Genomic DNA, 14,608 nt, shown 5'->3' with positions numbered 1-14,608 from the left:
GAGAGAGTGAGGCTTGGCAGGGCTGGTGTTTGATTTGTGATTCAGCAGCAGAATCACAAATTTGGCTTTTGGTGGGACATTAGGTGTACAGTGATTTACATAAGCTATGCAGCTTTCTGCTTTGTCATCTATGAAATTGGGAGAAGCAGCCTGAAAATTATGTAGTGATGAGAAATGCCTTAGCAGCTCTGTGGTGCTGAGGAACAACTGTAATGAGGTAACAAGACTGTGAAACTTTGGTTTATTAAATTCTTTCCAATGTTAACGGTTAAAGTTTATGGGAACAGTATCAGAAACACATTTAGGTTTTTAAGAAGCTGAGGCATCATTTATTCTGCAGTGAGAAATGACAGCCACTAAAAAGATAAAAATTCACTATAGTATAGTGAGGATGAGCCTGTCAATAAATGAAGGTTGAGAGTTTGTTTTGGCATGTCCAATAGTCCACAGCAGACTGGGAGGTTTATATGGAAGATTTCATGGAATAAACTATGTATTGAAATTCTTGGATGCAGCCTTTAAACAGGCACAGCCATCAGATGGAGCTTCTGACAACCAGGAATGGGCTAATGAAATTAATTACAAACATTTTATCAGCAATAGAAAAAAAGTTAAAGCAATCATACTTTTAAATAATGATGGGAAAAATTCTGCTTTGTTTTGTTTATGAATACTTATTTTATAAAACCCTTATCTGGTAACACCATTTACTTCAGTGTCCCTGCTGACCTTCTGATGGAGCTATGAAAATTCTCTCTTCTCTTCTTGGGATTTCTTCTCTTTTATCTACCACCCACCAGTCTCCTCACTTGATCTCCTTTGCCTTGTTGGCTGCTCTGAAGTTCTCCCTTGGTTTTGGTGCCTCCAGGCCAAGGGGTAAGAGTTAAACACAGCACAGCAGTGGACAGCTGATCCCCTCTTTGACAAGGAGAAGCAGCAGGATCTTTTCTCAGCCACCTGGATGGAAATTCTCAGTAGCTTCCTTTAGCTATGACTTCAATAGAACAACTTAAAAGGTGTCTCCAGTAGCAGTTGTTTTTCTCTTGGCTAAGCATTGTTGTTACTTATTCTCCTACTAATTCCTGTGTCACTGCATGTATGGGTGTCATATGTCATGTGTGACATGTCACTGCTGGTTACTTGGATCTGTTCTTTTTCCTCCCTAAATCATGGACAGTGGTACTGAGCAGCATAGGCCCAATATGCAGCCCTGGGGAACCTGTCAGAAATAGTCTCTTGGATGAGGATTTCACCAGTCACCATTTAGTTATTTTGGCTGTGAAATGTAGCACACTGACTTTATTCTGTCCTGTGAACGCACAGGTAGAGCATTTGCATGACATACAGTTACTCAGGTGAGAATAATCAGCCAAAAACTGATTCTACCCAATGTTCTCATGTGTGCCATGCTGTTAGGAGTCACCTATTTCAATATTCAGAAAGGACATCTAACAGGTTGGCTGGAAAGTTGAGTGCCTTAAAAATTCTGCAGTGGCTTCATTGCAGTGGGGTAAAATTTTGTTGATTTGTTCAAAGACCTTTTTAAAAGTGTAAGGTACGTGTATGGGCATGGTAAGTTCCAGTGACACAGTGTGAGACGCAGCTGTGGTGGTGTGAAGAGAATGATTACAGTCCAGGTTAAGGCAGTCAAAAAAATGTCACCGAAGTGGATTTGTATTTCATAGAATCATAGAAGGGCCTGGGTTGGAAGGGACATTAGAGCTCATCTGGTTCTAATCTCCCAAAGGTGGGCAGGGACACCTTCCCCTACACCAGGTTGCTCAGAGCCTCATCCAACCAGGCCTTGAACACTTCCAGGGATCCAGGGGCACCTAACTTCTCTGGGCAACCTGTCCCAGTGCCTAAGCACTCTCACAGGGAAGAACTCATTTCCAATATCCAATATAAACCAAATTTCTCTCAGTTTGAAGCCATTTCCCCTTGTCCTGTCACTCCAGGCCCTTGTGAATAATCCTTCTCCATCTTTCTTGTAGACTCCCCTCAGGTACTGAAGGCTACAGTTAGGTCCCCCCTAGGCCTTCTCTTCTCCAGGTTGAACAACCCCAAATCTCTCAGCCTTTCTTCAGTGAGAGCTGCTCCATCCCTCTGATCCGCCTGGAGGCCTCCTCTGGCCTCACTCCAACAGCTCCATGTCATTCCCGTGCTGGACCCGAGCTGGACACAGCCCTGCAGGTGGGGTCCCAGCAGAGGGGCAGAATCCCCTCTCTTGAGCTGCAGTCCAGTTGAGTGAAAGTAAAATTTGCATTTTAACCTATAAAGAATAGCTCCTGGAAAAAGTAGTAAAATTGAATGTGCTGCAGTCGCAGATCTGCATTAACTGCAGAAATCGGGTTTGGCTGCATTTCACTGGTAAAGTTACTTCAGGTTTTCACCTTGCTCTAACATTGTTACTTCTCTGAGGAATTACTCCGTGTTTGCACAGCACTTTCCTTTCCTGGCTGATAGAACAGCTTGTTTGCCACAGCAACCCCAGTGGTGACTCTGCCGCTCCGGCACAAGAGATGTTCACATGAATTTTGGAAATTATTGGTGTTTCAAAGCAAAAGGGATCTGATGTAGTAACGAGATGCTAAGCCAAGAAAGTAAGGTGTACTACAAGCTCATTAACTAAGATTCCTTTGTAATCATCTTCAGTAATGCTCTTGTTTCATCTGTTGGTTTTGCTTTCCTATGTCTATGCATGCACTTAGGGGAAAAAAACCCTTGAGGAATTAAAGAATACAGTTGTAGGTGCTGAATGATATTTTTAGCCTAGTGTTTGACAAAGACGTTGCTAACACTGCCAAAAACAACCAAAGGCGAGAGTGGATCCATTTTTCCTTCAAGGGAGGCTGCTCCAGACCTGAAGGTTCCTGGATGCTTGTCTGGGCTCATGCTGCTGTACCTCTCATTTTCCTGATGGGAAGAGTAACATTTTGTGACCAAGACAAAGCTTCATAAGAGCAGCAACAGCCAAATTACAAACTACTCTTCTTTCTGACTAGTCCTTTAAAGGAAAATCTCTCAGATCTGACTCCCAGGGGGCTGAAATCAGTGTGGGTGTTAAGCAACATGGCTTGGCTATTTGAGTGAAATGGCCTAGTTTTGATTAGGTAGGGAATTGGAGGATAAAGGGATTTATTTTTCTCAGAACTGGGCCTGGAATAGCAATATAAAAACCTGGATCAAATAGCTGAAGCCAATATCTTCCCCTTGAGGCTTTCTTTTGGTTCCTTTGTAGCACATCAACTTAAAAGAGACCTAAACTCCAGTTTCTGAAGGTTGCCAAGTGGGAGGGCAAAAAATAAAAAGGGTGTTTGGAGTTCACGGTTGCAGCCTCTTAGGAAATTGTGGAATCAACCTGTCATCCTTGGAGTCATGGCTGATAATTCTTATGTGCTTCTTGGTGTTTATCTAAATTATCTGCTGGCACATCTGCAATTTAGCGATGCCATGCGACACTTGGCACAATCCAGTCTCTTTAACATGTTCCCACTCTCCTGGTACTTGGGAAGGCAGCATGGACAAGAGGGCAAAAAAAAGCTTCTTTGCTACATTTTGCCCTGGATGTGTTAATCCTCTCCAGCCTGCTGAGCAGCTTAGGCTGTTGGCTAACTTTGGGCATTGCTGACCAAGAAGCTGATGCAGATACTTCCACCCACCTGCAGATATTTTGTCCTCCATGTGTATTCCTGAACTATATTTGGAGTCAAAAGGAGAGAACAGATACGTAAGTGGTTATTTTAACAACTCTCAGTTTAAGGAGCTGCTCCTGCTGAGTAGGCATAGGGATGTGTGCTGCTTCTTGCTCCAAACAGAGCCTTGAAGCCCAGGGTGGGTGACAGGGTGGGTGGACAGAGCCCCTGGTGACACAGGGGATGGTGAACCTGCCCCCAGGTAAGGTCAGGGACCAGCAAAGGCCTGACCCAGCACCCACAGAGCTGCCCCCAAGCACCAGCTCTGACTCCAGTTTCTGTCCCAAATCTTACCAGATTCAGATTTGCAGTAACTTGTTTTTAGCCTTTCATGTTGGTTTCCTAGATCTTAATCTGCTTTGCAATACATCATCTTCCATGTTGGCTAAAATATATTGAAGGAAACAACACTAAGGGCCCCCCATATGTGACAACAAAAGAACAGAAAATAAAACAATTCCCTTAACGGAGAGAAAACAGCGTGGAGGAAGGGGGAGAAGCAAGGAAAGAAGAAAGACTTGGATATTTTGTCAGATGTATTTGGTTAGGATTTTTTTTCAAAGAGCTTTTTGTTTTAATAGTCTTTGCTTAAAAGGAAAAACTGTTTTCTTAAGAATACTGCTTCTACTTATTTTTGTAAAATTAATATTTGCACAGAAAAAAATACAGCTTCTACTTTGCATACTAATTTTGACTGTTTATCTTTGCTCCTTTTAATTTTTTAAATGAAATTATACCTGGATCCTTGTAATCCTAAATTCAACATGAAGAAGGAACCTGAATGCTACTCTAGATCTGCCTGCTGATTTCCAAACCATCTTATACAATTTCTAAAAAATAGCTTGTTCAATGTATGACCTGGAGAGAAGGCACATTTTCTTCCAGGAAAGAAAAAGGAAGAAAGTGCAAGCTTTTCTCCCTCCCTCTTCCCAGAGAAAAGAAGGAATATGGAGGGTCAAAGGCCTGCCACTGGGGCTATAAGATTTCACCCGTGGAGGGGCAGAAAGAAGTAAGGAGAAACACCCCTCTAGGTTAGGGTGAGAAGAGCCTCCCTCACACAAGCCTCTGTGGGCACATGTTAATATTTGAAGTTTCATTGGTGTACTCAGTTGATGTCAGCCCCGTCCAGCCCCCTTTTACCATATTTGCATTCCCCTAGAATGTTCTCCCCTCTCCTGATGCCCATTGGCCCCAGTTTGCCACAGTGTTCCGCCCCTGTTATCCCACCGGCTCCCCTAGTTTGCTGCCCCTCCCCTGCACCACTTTTCCCTGTTCCCATTGGTCCTTGACTCTCAGATCCACCCCTTTCCCCACATATTTAACTTTGTGGCCTCCACCTTGCTGTGTGTTTGTCCCTGGATTGTTCTTGTGGTAATAAATGGTTTTAGGATCTCTGAACAAAGACCCATCCCTCGCCTCCTTCATCAGCTGTTTTAAGTGTGCCCTGGGCCCTGAAAGTGCAGGTCACTCTCTGGGATTTGTTGAAGAGCACTGCTTCAATGGAACATTCAAAATCTAAAGGCATTGGTAAGAGAAGGTACATAATGAGCAATTTTTAAAAAATCTTACTGTATTTAAGTAACATCCTGGGCTTTGGCGACTTGTTTCACCACGTGTTGAGTTTTGTTGCTTTGGCATGGAATGGTTTCTATCCTGGAATTGCACGTTGCTGTGGGGAATGTTGCTACAACAGGAATGGGATTTGCCTCTCCTCTGGGAAAATTTCCCCACAGATTGTATCATTATTGTAGGGAATTGTAGGGCTGCCCGCTCCAGCCATGTCTCCGCTGTCCCAGGCACCGTTCCAGGATATTTCTGTCGCAGGTTGGACATGGCTCCCTGTTTGCCAGGGAGTTTGTTTGGTTGTATTTTTCTAGTGGGGCACTGTGTAAGAGGCACCAGGCAACTACTGCCCATCTCCCAGGGTGAGAATTCCCTCCCTGGGGCTCCCTGACTGGGAGGAGCAGTTGGATGTACATCACTTGTGACACTGTGCTTGAATCAAAACCTTGAGACCAGAAGTACGAAGTAGTTTCTGTCCATGCTTTCCTTAGTAGAGAATTTTTGCTTATTGAACTGCCTCACACCTTTGCAGAGCCGTTCTGGCCAGCAGGCTCGGCTTTCTCATTAGCATTATACATTTTTAAAGAGATGCGCTACAACGACCACAAGGAAGCTCTGAAGCCTTAACCAGAGGCTGTGAAATGTTGTTACATGTATTTTTTTTTCAATTACTGCATAGAGAGAAATGCATTAAAACTCAAAGCAACAGTGACAGAATGATCCTGGGTGAACAGGCTGAATCAATGGGTAAGCAGTTCTGTAAGATTAAAAAATGTATTAAAATAGTCAAGCTTTGTGCTGCTTCGAAGCTCACAGGCATGACATTTTTGGTGGTTTTACTACATGTTTTGTGTGTTTGAGTCAAGTAGACAGTGTCAAATTCTGATAAAACAAATTCCAACATCCTAAAGTCAAATGATGATATAATGCAACATATACAAATTGTGAGTGGGGTTTTTTTTTCTCAGGGTATTTTTAATACAGCTGAGAATTTAACCATGTGTGTCACTGCAATTTAGAAAAAAAGCTGAGGTAGGTAGGTATTAACTCAACATTATTGGAAAAGACCACTTGTAATTTCCAAAGATCTGTATATGCTGGATGGCCCATATATCCATCTGATGGCTCTTTGCTGTAGAAATTGTCATATTTTTTCCATTTTGATGAAAAAAATTGAATTATTTTGATACTCTGTTTCAGGTGGGGAATTGTCTTTTCAGGTAGTGGGATTTCAGAGTAACTGCCTAATGTAATGTTCTATCATTGTCTTGCTTAGGGAAATGTGTTCTTGCCTAAATTAGTTCTGTGACGCATCATCTGGAAGTATTTCAAAACAAAAAGCTCATCTTGAAGTGTTTGGCTTCTGCACTGTAGCTTTCTGAGCTCTCACCACAACAGGATCTGAACCCCTTCCAGCAGCACGTTAAACACCATGACAAACATCTGCCACGTTTTGTTTGCTTTTGCATCCTCCCCTCTGGGGAAAAGGCAAGTGCAGTGGCATGGCCAATTTTGGTCGGGTTTCTCTGTATGAGACTGGTTTGGATTTTTAAAGCAAGATGCATTCTTCCAAGCTCCAGTGAGAAAAGGCAAGGTGGAAGAAACGCATGAAAGTCTTAGAGTGGCAGGCAGAAATATTTGTGTAGTGTGGGGGGGTGGTGCTCACCTTCCTCCCACTAAGCTGGGGGAATGGATGCTCATACTGGGATTTTTTTGGTGTGGGTGAGAAGCAGAGCTGAGAGTAAAGGTGTGCTCATTGCTAGACCTCAGGAAGTGGAGTGAGAGCTGGTTGGATTCCAGGTTGAGTCTGGACTGTCCCTCGGAACACCCCTGGCCATGGCAGGGGATGAGCAGAAGAGTCACTTATGGAAACTGTGGTGTCAGAGTTTTGGGTTTGGATTCACACTTACTCACAGGTTGTCCAAAGTGAGATTTTTCTGGCTGAGACATGGCAAACACGATGCTATTCTGGGACTGCTGGTCTTTGTGCTACAAGGGCTTCAGCTTTGAGAGAGCCTGGGGATCCAGCTCTGATGTGCAGCCCTTCTGCTGGCTCAGGTCTCAGGAGCTGGACTTCATCTGCATTGATAACTGTGGTGATCTCATTACAGTATCTGTGTATCCATTACCAGTGCTGTGTTCCAAAACAGACTCATTTTGAGTAGGACTTTAACAGCATCAAACAGACCAGATGGAGGCACAAATAGTTAAATTGTCCTGAAAATCTGCTTTGCCATAGGACAGACTAATTTTGGTAATTGATATTGAACCACTGTTGAGTACTTGCCTTTGCTGTCCATGACAGGTGGCCAGGCCTCCAATGAGTGGGAATGGGAAGCCCAGGAAGCCCTGGCTATTCTCATCTCCACCAGCCTGTCTGGCACAGGAGTCAGTGCTGCAGCCCTCAGAGGTGTCAGTCAGCCACTGGCTTTGCTGTCCTGTAAAACAGCATAGTGCACAAACTTACCTGGACTCATTCCTAAATCCAAACCTGCTTTACAGAATAAACTGGGCTCAAATTACAAACATCCTTTGTCCTTTTGAAAACCTCACGCACAGCTGCTGGTACTCACTAGTCCTGGAATAAATACTCCAGACTTCAGACCAGTATTTTCTGAACAGTTCTACAAAAAAAAAGCAGTATACTATGTAACAGCTGTTTAGTTCCTAAAACTTGGAGATCCCAGCTTCTTAAATTCTCTGTACAATAGCCAAAGCAAATATTGTCTCTGGATCATAAGTTTTATTAACACCCTGAATTTGCTTTATTTTTATTTCTCAAAAAGCATGCATTGACTGGCAAGCTGGGGATGATGGGATGGGAGACTGTATTAGCAACATTTTGAGGAAGAATGCAAATAGTTCTAGAGAAAGGAAGAAGAGATTCTCAAGGGCAGGCAACCTTCAAAGACAGGGAGGAGAGAGAGGAGTGAATAAAAGGCTGTGCAGGCAAAAGCAAAATCTGAAATCAAACTTAGCATAAGATTAGCAAAAATGTCTGCATTTACATCACCTGAATGATGGTTGTCAATTGGAAGCCCTCTCCCCAGGGAGTAGAAAAGGTGCCCTCTTGTTTTCTGTCTTCCAGCTCATGGGTCAGCTCTATGTTTCCAGGGATAATTTATGATTTCCAGCTGAAGGGCACATGCTGAGCTTTAACTTACTCCTGTAGGGTGACTCCTGCTGCTTTCTAAATGCTGTAGTGTCTATTGCAGAGCTTCCCAGGCTGCTCTATAAACAATAAATGGTTAAAAGCCAATGAGGAAGGAAATAGCTGGTTAACTAATAATCCTAGTGCGAATTGGCCCTTGATGAAGTGCAGAATCTGAGCTGCCTGTGATGAGCACCAAGTTTTCTTTCAAACCATGTGCTTTTTATTTTTGCTGGTGTTGGGTACAGCAGAGTCTGATTCTGCAGTCGGGGGCTGTTTGGACAGACTCAGACTGCTGCATGGACAGACTCAGCCTTCAAAAGGTGGTGGTTTATGTTGTTTCTACCTTTTCTTTTTTAAATCTTTACTAGTGGAAAAAGAAGCTAAACTTGCAAAATGAAAACAGTGAGAAGAGAACGATGTGTCTGTTGATCATGATTATGCTACGAGAAGCACACTGGCATAATGAAGGGAGAATTGCTAACTGTGCTGTGGTCTGTTTTCACATGTTTATGGCAATTAGGTACAGAAGTGGGCAGATTGTCACCGATTTTAGGCAAAGCCCCTGAGCAGGCACGAAGGAGCTGAAATGCTGGCAGGAAACAGTTCATCCTTTGCAGCCTACCTCTGCATTTCCAGCAGGATTAAATTCACCCATCAGCAGCAAATGCACAGTGTGGAGCTGCACGAGCAATGCCCAGTCATTGTAATTTTTCATGGAAGCAAAGGAGGGAAGGCACTAAACTCCCAAGAGCCTCAAACCGAGTAGGTGCCATATCAGAAAGCTCTGTGTCAACTTAGCAGCCCTCCTGCGTGTGCACAGAGTGTCTTTCACCCAAATTTAGCTTGTCTTCACTTTGGTTTAGTGGTCCCAGATCCCAGGTCCCAGATCAGTAGTTCTTCATCACAAAACCTCCAGTCTATGGTCTGTTGGCAGGATAGCTTTGAGAGACAGCACTGGGAAGCCATTCTTCCATGGGATAAAAGAGTTCCAGCTCTTTCATGTGGTATTGAAAGGCAGATCCTTGTGCTGCCACTCAACCAGCTTGAAGGCTGGGGATCTCAAGCCTGCAGCTTCCTGCACAACCAGAGCCTGATTTCTCACATGTGTCAGTCCTGGACAGCCTCCCTTCACTCAACTTGAAATGCATGTTTTCTCCTTAAAAAACCATTGAGGCTGCCTGTTTGCAGTGATTCATGCATGTACAGCCCATGATCAGTCTTATGGATTTGCTCCAGATTTTGTTGTGCTAATTGCCATCCCAGGTGGCTGTCAGTTAATTAGTGAGCTGCATGTTTCAGGGTGTACCACAGCCATGTATAAAGAAATCATTACTGAATAAAGAATGCACATATAGAATGTATTTGATGATGTGGCAAAAATACTTTGGTTTGACCAGGACAACTGAAATCCAGGTGTTGTTAGTGACTGTATGTGGTTCTTTACATTAGTTGCTTTCATCTAGATTTGGTTTTTGGAGGTTTCGGAATAAGAAGTTATCTAAGGATTAGATATTAGGAAGATAATCACTGTGAGGATGGTGAAGCACTGAAACAGGTTGCCCAGAGAAGTGGTGAATGCCCCATCTGTGGAAGTGTTCAAGGCCAGGTTGAATGGAGCTCTGAGCATCCTGGTTTAGTGGAAGATGTCCTTGTCCATAGCAGAGGGATGGAACAAGGTAATCTTTAGGATCCTTTCTAACCCGGGCCACTCCATGATTCCATTATTTTAATTTCATTTTCAGACCAGCCTGTGCTTTGTGAGTTTTGATGCTCTTCCCTCTTTCCTTGCTCAAAGGAAACCTGTTTGTGTTTGGACATCTGGGGAAGATGATACAAAGCCAGCAAGATTTCCTGTTGGTAAGGCACCACCGATATCTTCTGGTCTTGAGCAGCAATCCAGTGTCTCCCAACTGTTTTCTCCCTATGTGTCACCCTCAAAGTTTGCCTTAGTGTGCAAATGGCGCCAGCACAATGAAAGATGGAGGAAGGCAGCAGAGCTTGGGTGGGGGACAGATTGAGGGGTCTGTGTCACCACTAAGCAGGAAGCCAAGCATGTGCTTTCCTTTCCCATCACCAAACCTCCCAAGTACCTTCACTCTGGGGTGCCTGTCCCCTACGTGGGTATGTCCAGGCCTGAATCTAGTGGTTTTCCATTCCTCTGCTCTTTCCACAGTAAGTCACTTTGCCAGTTTCCATCCTTCCCTTGCAGGGCAGTGCTGCTACCAGGGAAAAAGAGTGGGATGGGGGTGGCAGAGAGTATCAGCAGGATGTGGCTCTTAGAGACAGTTTGGCATCTTACTACCCTTGGACACCCACCTCAGTGGGGTCAGGAGATCCCTGTGGATGGGCAGGTGCATTCCACAGCAGTTGCATCCATCCCATCCCTGCAGCCAGGTCCCTGTGACTGTAGCCTCACATTTCATTTCCAAAGAACTACAGAGGATTTTCTGGTGTTAAATTCTGTCTTGCTGATGTGTTTGTTGAGTCAGTGCTCCACTCAGCCTCAACCTGAAACACAGCTTGGGACTATTAGCACAGTTCCTAATTTCAGCTGTGCTTATGAGCCTTCAGCTTGAGTTTGTTCTCTCACTGGAGTCACTGTTTACTTCAGCATAATTCTTCTAAATTCATACCCATCCTCTCAACACACACAGACCTCTCGGAGATTTTCATGCATTTAAATGAAAAAGCCATATAGTTCCCTTTCCTCATTCACATTATGCAGCATTGCCCTTCTCTGTACCTTGTCCTGTTTCAGAGCTGTCATGCAAATAAACCCAACTTTAAAAAAAAAATCATTAAAAAGCATGCATCCCATCAACCTTTTTTCTCCTTCTCGTGCTGTATCTTCTCCTTCCTGCCTTCCTATTTCAGATGTTTCCACTTCTTTCCTAACTGTGATCCAGTCTCTTTATGGTTCCCCAGTTGCCCAGGAAACAAAGCCTGACTCCCTTTTCTTCGACGTGTAGTATTCACTATTCCATGAAGCTACTGTTTCCTGAAGTATTTTATTGTGGGTTTTTTCCCTAAACTATTCCAGATGTGGGAATTCTCCTTTTCAGTCCCTGTACTGGGGCACCCCCTTTCCTTTATCCACCTGAGTCTACCTGCATGAGGCAGTCATTTCATTCTCTGCCTCCATCACTGCAGTATCTGACTGAATTCAGCATAATTTCTTTGAGTGTACTGAAAAAACACCCTTCTGCAAGGCATTCTTCATGGATTCCCATGGGATTGCTGTGTTGGGCACAGAACAGAGATCCTCTTTAGCAGACACTAAAGATGGAGAAGGCAGATCTGGCTCTGGGGTTCCTGGTGGGGTCCCTGGAGGCAGGGGGTGTCAGCAGGAAGGATCATTTGTCCTTCCTCTTGGCTCAAGTGCACAGCACTTGTTATTGACTCTCCTGAGCAACAACCATAAAGCCAATGCAGACACTCTCCCAGAAGGAGAAAACCACCAGAAAATGAAAAAAAATAAAAACAACCAACCCTAAAAAATACCCCAGTATTTTTTATATGATGGGGGAGGGATTTAAAGAGTAAAATGCAGGTTGTCCCCGTGCAATGAGGATCTTGTTGTTGCTGCAGCTGGGACTCTGTGAGGGAATGTGGGTGTTGGTGTGGCTGTGGTGGGGAGTTTGCACAAATTACAGGTGGAGAGAGCAAGAGACACTGGAGCAGGTATGGCAGAACCACTCAAGGCTTTTGCCTGTAATCCTCTCATCTCTGATACTCCCTACAGAGACCCCTGATGGCCAAGAGAATGCCTTTTGCAAAATGAAATATGCCCTGGAGTGAGATCTCCAGTTTGTGGTAAAAATAACTATTACTTCACAGGCCCGTGGAAAAGCACCTGCCTGGGTAGCAGGAGGCTGGCAAACCACAGATACAAAAATGGATGTGACAAGTTCTGCGCTGAACATCCATTGGTGAAGTTAAGCTGCCCCATCTTCCCTTTTTCCTTGTAAAACTTTGTATTATCTTGATTTTTAGTGACACATGGAAGGTAAAATGGTCTAAATCTTAATGATTCATGGGATGGGGACTGTTTGTCAGCTTCAATAAATCTGTTAGCTTCTTTGACAGTGAGGAGGGAAGAGCTGTTTTGAATTCATGGTATGTTTTAAAAGTTTCTTTCAAAGAGTACTGTTTTTTTCTCTCCTCTCATGTTTCTCAGAAGAAACCAGCCTGCCAAACTGCTCCAGGAAGCTCTTCTGAGATAGAGACATCCATCTCTGTGTACGGTCTGTACTTGTGAAGCAGAGCACAAAGCCCTTTTTCCATTTAATCCATATTAATTATCTCTCTGCAGCTCCTCTCTAGTTTCCACTCATCCCAGGCACCAGAAACTTGTGTGGCTACATCTCAAACAAACCAGAGCCTTTCACTAACCACCTGGTAAGTCAACACGCTAAAAATAAAAATAAATAGAAAGGTTTACTGCTGAAGGATTGAAGCTTTGAAACGGAATGCCGTGGGACTGTGGACTAAGGCGGATATTTTTAGTGCCATCAATATCTCTTGGAGTTGATATCTCCCAAGACAGATGGTTGTTTCCCACAGAACGTTGTCAAATGTTTGCTCAGCCAAGATCAATTTTGTTCCAAGTCCTTTCCCACCTTCTGCTGAAATACATTTCACTTGCCAGACAAAAAATTACAGAAACAGCATGAAACCTTGCCACTGTAGAAGGTTCTGGTCCCCGTGGCTCTGCTGTGCCCTTTGCCGTGTGACTGACATCTCTCCCTTGGTGCTGGGGAGGAATAAAAGATGCACTCATGCCGTGAGCACATCAGGGCTCTCAGGTCCCATGTCAGAGGCTGATTTCCTGTGGCACCTGCACGTCACTTCTCAGCCTGTCAAAGGGCCTTGCTGCCACGCTTTGCTCTTCATCTCCTGGATCCTGAGCTCTTGACCTGCACACCTCAAATTGATCTTGCAAGAAGACGAGGTGCAAGGGGGAAGGAGGAGCAGAAGTGGTGCTGAAGAGGGGGCACAGAGAGGCTGAGTTTGTGCCCATTGCTCAGCAACTGCAGCTTTTCTTTTAATTCCAAGCCCAAGTGAGTCTGGAGACATGGAAGCCCTTTGTGGTGTCTGGCAGCGTGCGTGGCTCTGTGGGCATTTTCAGCTGAAATCAGTGGGGAGCAAAGGACTTTTCAAAGGGTGGTGTGAGATGTGTTTATTTTCTTTTCCTTGCTGGTTGCTATTTTTAGCTGAGCCTGGCTTGTCACAGTGTAAGAGACAGAGCTGGTTCTTTCCAAAGTTCCCTTATAATGCCTGATTGTTACAAGTGAGAAATTACAGCAGGCAGCGACAGCAGCAGTTCCTGAAATGTTATGATGATTCCTTCCTGCTACACTTATCTTGTTGTGGCTCTGTATTTGAAAATTGTTAATACATGGTTGTTTTCTAGCAAGGATTTGGCAATCCAGGCTCAGCAGGGTATCTCTCCTTTTTATTGCTTCATACATAAAAATAATACTGATTTAGTTTTGTAATTCTAAATCCTTTTGAAAATGCGACGAAATCAAATTCATTCTTCTGCACACTGAAAGGTACATTGGATCATCCAGAATATCCTTTCCATGCTGATCCATAATCTTTACTATTAGAGATTCAGAGGCAGGTGAGGCTCTCATTGGAAGGGAGATCAATGCTATGATGCCCAAAAATAGTTTTCATCCTTAATTTAGTTGTCAGAGTGATCTATTCACACCCCCCTGACATCTTAAACAGCCCCTATATCCTCAGACTGCTTTTGCAGAACAGGATTATAATTGAAAGAAATGTGCAGGCCTTAGTATTGTTTGAGATTTGCCTGGGATTTATTAATATTTAACTCCTGCATTTTCCTTAGGATTACAGACCCTTGATCCTTCACTCATGTAGGAGGCATTTTCAGCCTCCTCCTGCCAAATGAGCATCTTCACTGTTACCAGAGTACTGTGGATGCATAACCATACATACATATATGCACAACTTATTACTAAATTGTTAACCTGCAAAAATCACTTTCTGTCACCTGGCAAAGTCAAATGGAAGCCTCGGTGTAAGGCCTTTTCTTATATGGACTTCATTTTTTAATTTTATATTTTTTTTATAACCTGTCAATGGAAACAAGGTTTGCAGTGTCATAGAGACTCCTGGGAGGGAGTGGATGTGAGGATAAATGGATCATTTGGCCTGCAGGTGGGTT

At 43.8% G+C, this 14,608-nt stretch overlaps 1 long non-coding RNA gene across 1 annotated transcript; it reads left to right on the top strand.

Annotated features, from left to right (window-relative positions):
* The first annotated feature begins 5,048 nt into the window (after positions 1-5,048).
* LOC120506067 lies at positions 5,049-12,351 on the top strand. The gene is made up of 3 exons (XR_005628424.1): positions 5,049-5,222; positions 10,155-10,269; positions 12,250-12,351. It is a non-coding gene; the product is annotated as an uncharacterized LOC120506067 (long non-coding RNA).
* Positions 12,352-14,608: the final 2,257 nt, after the last annotated feature.

The sequence above is a fragment of the Passer montanus genome, unplaced genomic scaffold, assembly GCF_014805655.1.
Source record: "Passer montanus isolate IOZ18808 unplaced genomic scaffold, ASM1480565v1 scaffold37, whole genome shotgun sequence".
Taxonomy (NCBI): domain Eukaryota; kingdom Metazoa; phylum Chordata; class Aves; order Passeriformes; family Passeridae; genus Passer; species Passer montanus.
Note: the sequence above shows the minus strand (reverse complement) of the source record. Positions and strands in the feature narration are given on the sequence as shown.